This window comes from Strix aluco, chromosome 4 (genome assembly GCF_031877795.1).
Source record: "Strix aluco isolate bStrAlu1 chromosome 4, bStrAlu1.hap1, whole genome shotgun sequence".
NCBI classification, from domain to species: domain Eukaryota; kingdom Metazoa; phylum Chordata; class Aves; order Strigiformes; family Strigidae; genus Strix; species Strix aluco.
The window spans coordinates 85472596-85479715 of record NC_133934.1 but is presented as its reverse complement, the minus strand read 5'-3'; positions in this window follow the sequence as shown (position 1 = coordinate 85479715).

Below are 7120 nucleotides of genomic sequence, written 5' to 3'. Positions count from 1 at the left end.
GGCCGAGGGGGCCGGGCCGGGCCGGGGAGGTGCCCTGGCATCGGCCCCCGCCCCGGACGGGCGGGGATTACGCCGGGAGAACGCGCTCTGCGGCCTGAGCGCCGGCTTTGGGTTGGTGGGGGGCGAGCACAGCCCCACCGGGAACCCAGAGCACCCCCCGGCCGCGGCTGGGCCGTGGCGAACAAAAACAAGCCCCCGTGGTCAGCGCCAGCACCGGGCATGGACCCTCTGGCGGCACCTCCACAGCCACCAGCTGGGCTGTGAACCGGCTGGAAAGGGGGTCTCCTACTCTGTCCCCTCCCTGCCCAGGCCCACAGCACCTGCCCGGCGTGCGGCTCTGGGTCACACCTGCTGCTCCAGAGCCCCCAGGAGCACTGAAGGGGGGGCACCACCCAAAACGGGCCGTGACATCTTCACAGTCACACAGAATCACACAGAATCATCTCGGTTGGAAAAGCCCTTGAAGCTCCTCCAGTCCAACCATGAACCTCACCCTGACCGTTCCCAACTCCACCAGATCCTTCAGTGCCAGGTCAACCCGACTCTTCAACCCCTCCAGGGATGGGGACTCCCCCCCTGCCCTGGGCAGCCCATTCCAACGCCCAACAGCCCCTTCTGCAAAGAAATACTTCCTAAGAGCCAGTCTGACCCTGCCCTGGTGCAGCTTGAGGCCATTCCCTCTTGTCCTGGCGCTTGTTCCTTGGGTCAAGAGACTCATCCCCAGCTCTCTGCAACCTCCTTTCAGGTCCTCCTGGGGTGTCAGGCCCATTCACTAAGTGCTTCAGCAGACCTGAAAGAAGCAGCGACCCAGCAAGAGACCCCAGCGACAGCCCCTTTCCACCCCCTTTCCCTTACTGGATGGTGGGCTTTGAGTCTCCATAAAGCATCAACTATGTTTGGGAATTTGAGACATTCCCAGCAAAACAGCTCGTCGATAACCATTTGGGAATGTTTCCTGGGGTGGAAACATCCCTTCGCTCTTTTGACCTTTGTGGGATTAAGTCAGCATGAACGCTACCACTTCTGTCTCCCGTCCCTCCCCTCTCTCTCTGCCAGGATGCAGTATGACCGATGTTATTCATTGACTGTCTTGTTTCTTCTCCTAAAACCCAAATAAGGTGGCACTTATCCAAAGTTTTGCCCTGGTGCTATGACTTATGAGCCAACACAAGACCTGCCTAAACCCACGCCAGCCCCACAACTGAGCCGAGTTATACATCAGCAGTTTATCAGTATTTTATGCACTGTCTTTCTAATCATCAGGCAACACCCCGCCCTGCAGCTTTAGCCCTCGTGGCACACCCTGGAGAGATTTCATCACTTCCACCCCCGGGGATTACGAACCCCTCAAAGCACAGGTCCTCAGAGCAGGCACAGCACCAGCAGGTCCCCTGAGCCCTCACCAAAGTGGCTGCATCTCTGCGGCGGCAGCGCTGCCGAGGGAGAGGGCAGCCACTCTCGCAGAAAGGCAACTGCTACGTACACTTCTCGCTCTTCTAAAGGCTGAGGGAGCTATTTTTAGTGCTGAAATAACGTTCTTCCTGCTCTGGTATTTCAAATCTTGTGTCATCCTGGACTAAGAAACAGCTCCTCGCAGCATTTTCTTTTTGCAGCCCCACAAAATCCAGAGATCTTGGCCAGGTTTTCCTTCTGTGCGCACCTGATGCTGCCCCATGGCGCTGCCACACTATGGAGCTGCAGGCCAAGACAGGTGACTGCTGGGCATGGCTTTCCTTGGGCAAGGAGTTGCTATTGCCCCCATGTCACCAAGACAGGCTGCAAAATCAGGTGCCTGGAAAAAAGTATGCCTGAAGTATCAGAATTAACCCCAACCCTGACTGCAAGGCTTCCTGCGATAGCAGAAGTCAAGCAAGCTCACTTCAAAAATAACAGAGGGGAGATCTTTGAGTTCAGTAACCTCTGGCTTTCAGCAGCAGAGCCTGAAGAAAACCTTCTGACAAACAGGTGGGAAGTGACAGCACTCAGCCCCAGTGATTTTGGCCAGAAAAGAAAACACAGTGACTAATCAGAAACTGCCTTAGACACTTCACCTCTGCTGTCAGCCCAAGCTGGAAAGAAAACAATGCAGCATATGGGATTTTAAAGCAACTTCATTTTTGGTAAACTCTGAGCATCTGAGACATTTTGTTCACAGCTCTTTTTTGAGCAGATGGTGTCCCTTTGAGTGCTGGAAAATGCACGATGCTGACAGGCCCACCAAAGACCTCTCATAAATTAAAAAATCATGGCTTAAAAGAAAGAGTGCAGCCTGGGGACAGCAAGCATGTGCTGGAGCCCACCCAGTGTAGGATATAACAGAGGTGCAGGGAGGCACCAGCCATCAAGGGGTGGTGTTATGTGGGCCCGCGGGGGTATTTCCCACAATCTTTTCTGCACAGGACACCAGTCCCATGGAGGAGCAGCCCCTCTCCCGTGAACCTTGTCCTGCAGCATTCCTCTGCCAAGGGGGTGTAAGGAACTGAAGGAGAAATGCCTCAAACATTCATCAACACAGAAAACCTCAAGGACAGGCTGTGGCCTTTGTCTTAGTCTAAGGAATGTCACCCAAGGAAGTGGGAGTGTATTGAAGGCTGCCCCCACCGCCCCCCACCCCCCACCCCCCCCCCACCCGCGCTCCCTTGCAGTTGCATTGACAAACTCCTTAGATAAGCCCCAGAGGGGGAGACATGGACTGAGGGAAACCAGGTTGTTTCCCCTCAAGCACAAGTACCGCTAAGTCCGATACTATGTGGCTCTGTTGTGCAACCCAGACACCATGCTTGCCTTGCCTAATGACATGTTAATTACTAACGGCCCCTTCGCCATTGAGGTGGTAACAAGAACTGCTAAGAGGGGATCATTTCTGGGACGACTGATAAGGTCTCTGGGAACAGAGGAGAAACCAAAGCTGGGCAGCGACCACCAGCTCAACTGGAACCCATGCTCCACCTTTTTCCTCGTCTCTCATGGAAATGAATTTGTGGAATACCTGCCCCTCCTCGTCTAGTATGCTAATCAGCTAATAAGATGAACTTAAAAGGGCAACAGAAACTTTGCTGAACCACATCCCACAATAACACATCCCTCGCAGTGATGCTGCGCATCCCAAAGCCTGCTGCAAACTCACCTTGACCTGTGGAAAGAGCCTTTCCTCTCACATCTGTGCCAACGCTGCCTTGGCAAAGAGGAGTAGCCACAGGTACATTCCCCCAACTGGCTTCCCCAGGGGTGGGTGTGCCAGAGGCTGACACTGAGGTCTCTCCCCACTCAGCCCACGTCTTCAAATTGCAACGACACTGGTGCCCAGACATGGCAATGCTCCTGGGATGCTGAGAGCAGCGCGTGACTTCCCTGCCCCAGTCCTCACTGAGTTTTCCTGCTGGGCCACTGGGACCCACTGGGGATCTGCCTGGCAGTTCAACTGGCCTGGAAAGCGGACCTGCTCCAAAGCAAGCAAATATTCAAAATGATGGCTTTGCTTTGCTGTCTGTTAATTCGTATTTCCTCCACCTGATGTCTTACAGCACGTGCATGTTCCCTCTCCAAATTTCACCACTTCGGTGCTCTTCGTGGGGCCCACACTGCACACCATCTCCACATCTGCTTTCTTCCAGCAACAGAGAAGTGGGAAAGCTGGGCCCCGGTGTCCTGACATGAAGTAGCAGGATCAGGCCTCGAAGGTATTTTATTTGTCATGTAAAAGAGAGGACTACCACAGAGCTAACCCTTGCCCTTGCAGACCTCACTTGTGGCTCAGGAAGAAACAAAGCAAACTGATTTCCCTCTAATTACAGTCGTCTCCAGGCTGACATTACCACCTAAGAGTGGCTAAGGGTTTACTGGGCTGTTTTTTTTTGCGGGGGGGAAGGTATACAGAGGCGAGGAAAACAGAAAAGGGAATTGCTTTGGGTTTGCTTTCATTCCTGGGAAATATATATCTTCTGTAAATAGATTTACCACCTGGTTTTCCTGTTCTGCTCCTTTCTGCTCCAAAGCTGGAGCAAGGCCTGGCAAGGAACGTCACCCAGCCAGAAATGGGAGCAGCGGGGGAAAGGGGCCAGGGATCGCTCAATGGCAGCCAGCAGAGCTGCTCCATACCCCGTGCATGGGCTAAATACAGCACCCAAGCAACTGTTTCTCAGCTTAAGCGTTAACCCTCATTTCATTAGCCAAATCATCTCTCGTCAAAGCCATCTGTTCTTTTATCCAGCTTTTAAAATATTGTGATAGACTTCGTTCCTCCAAATGCCCCACTGCTAAACAGACACCATCTGAGCGTGCGCACCCTTGGCTCGGCATTAACATTTGTGCTCAGAATTTGCTGGAGAGGCAGTCACCTGCAAAGTGCTCTCTCTCACCCTAAGAAATATCCCCAGATCCGGCCCTCTGAGATGAGGCACTCCTTCTTCCTATCTCACCCACGTGATGCCAGCTGAGAAAAATTCACCTGGATTTGGGATTGGAGCAGCAAATTGAAGTGACCCGCCCCATCTCTCTGCAAGAAAGTGACACCATTTACGTGGTAGTAAAGGAAATGAAGAAAATGGATATAAAACCTCATTTTTTTTTCCATAAAAAGAGAAATCCAAAAAATTCCATGAGATAAACAGCACTTGCCTGCGAGATGGTCAGGGTCCAGACTCTGGGAAGGAAACCCTTAAGTGCTGGTGTGTGCGGATGAGAGCTGCAGGCTGGTGTGCCCTGGCCCCGATGGGCGTGTGTTCTGGCCTGGCAGGAGGACAGGCCTATATGAAGCACTGAAAACACTGTAAAAAAGACTTTTTTTTTTTTTTCTGAGAATAATGAGATTTAGTAAAATAATAATTTCCTATTATTATGCTATAAATGCTAATGGAATTATGTCAGCCACTGAGGTTAGGCATTACTGCACAGGGATGGCAAGCACCATTTCACCTACAGTTTTTATCTGTGCTGCTCACTGGAGCTTTTCTCCTGGGCATCTTCCAAGACCTGCAAAAGGGGATTTTTTTGGTTTTTTTGTCCTGCTTGAAGGGTTTGCTGCTTATCTGCTTCTCTTGGGCAGTAGATTTATCTTTACAGATGCATCTGGTGGGGGGCAGGGCCCCACTTTTACCTTTTACCTTTGCTCCCTGCCCTTTTGGCTTTAATCCCAGCTTGGCCATGGTGGGTGCAAGAAGCGGGGTGGGCCAGCAGCACCACTCCCGGTGCAGGGCTGCAAACCGTTCACCTCCCTGGGACTCGCTACGGCTGCCACCAAAGCCAGCAGGACAGGATGGGTATGGTGGCAGCCAGGGCACAGAGCAGCTGGACAGGCCTACTGGGGTCAGCTGGCTGCAGATTTGCAAAACCAGGGTGGGAATTCTGCTATTATTTTCTCAGAAAAAGCCTATATCAGGGTTTAACTCTCCAGGAAGCGGGACAGCAGGAGATGCACTCAGTAAACACAACGCGTCCCATATGCGAGGGGTGGTTTAAACAGCAAAAGCCTCCAAACCATCCAGTGAGCAGCTCTGCCCATGTGAGGGCACCCCTGGCTCCTCCACAGACTCAGCACTTTGCTGGGTTTCACAGAATCATCTCGGTTGGAAAAGACCCTGAAGCTCCTGCAGTCCAACCATGAACCTCACCCTGACCGTTCTCAACTCCACCAGATCCCTCAGCGCTGGGTCAACCTGACTCTTCAACCCCTCCAGGGATGGGGACTCCCCCTCTGCTCTGGGCAGCCCATTCCAACGCCCAACAACCCCTTCTGGACAGAAATACTTCCTAAGAGCCAGCCTAAATGCTCCCTGGAAAGGGAAGTTTCAGGGCGTTTGTTTCCCCCCGCTCCTCATTCGCCCCTGTCTAGTGGGGCTGGTGTTGCTGGATATGCGCCCCTGGATGTCCGAGGTTTCAGCTCCCAGACTGGGCACCACCGAAGCAGAGCCACTGTGGGAGCTGTGGCACACGGGCCGTGTTAGCAAATGCCTCCTTTCCGTCTGGGCTCTGCTTTCTGTTTTCCTTTTCATTCTTCATTTAAGAGAAGATCTTAAAGGAAGTTGTACCTTGATTCACAGAAGCTATGCCTGCCCTGGGACTTGGCACAATCACTAAAGGAGGATTTCAACTGGAAAGCTGGTGGCAGTCGTCACATGCAAATACCTCTTGTTCTCAGTCTTACGTGGTGTTATTCCTGAGTTCAACTTGCTGAGAACAGGGTTAGACACAACAGATCAGGCACTGTCAGACCATCAGGTCTCTGCGAAGCTTGACAGTCACTGTATCCTTGGTTTAGCCTACTTGCAATCTGTGAAGGGAGATAAGGATGCATACATCACCCAGGGTCACCAAGCACCTCTTCTACATCCCTGTAGCCCCCCAGAAATCCCCCACTTTCACCAGGTATTTTTAAACTGGCCCAAAGCTGACCACACACCCTTTTCCCATCGCAGGCCCCATGCTAAAGCTCTGCATCAGAGTGCCAAAGGGCTGAGTGAAGTTTTAGTGCTGCCATGCAGGACCCCAGCACAGAACTCTGCCCGACAGCACAGAGCAGAACTGCCACCAGCTCTGGGGAGCACAGCAGTGGGGCTGCCGGGCAGGAGGTGGCACAGGAGATGTCTGCTCCACTTTGCTGCTTTTCAGGCACTGCAAATCCTGACACATTTCTTTAGAGCCAGCACTCACCCTCTCACTGCAGCCCCTTTCTCGAGTCATAACTCCAGCACCAGCAGGTTTTGCTCATGCTTACCCTCCGCTCTGGGGGATTACCCAAATGCAGCCCAACCCAGAGATGGGTTAGATGGAGCCTGGAATCTCCTCTGTAGTTAGCTATCACAACCTTGGCCTCAAACCGCACCCTGACATTGTGTTTATACACAGCCCTGATGGGGTTTTGTCAATGTTTGCATAGCCATGTACACGCTATAGCTTACAGCTGGAATCCTCCTCTAGTGATTGTGCCAGGTCCCAGGACAGGCGTAGCGTTTCTTCAAGCCACCCCACTACCAAAAGCAGGGGACCTGCTCGGGGGTTTCTGCTGTGGAAGGAGCACACGACTCCTGAGCCAACATTGCATTTCCTAAGGACCCCACCAGTTCTGTGAAAGGCATCAAAAAAGATCCAGTCCCTGCTCTGTGCCAAAGCTGAGAGCCTGGAA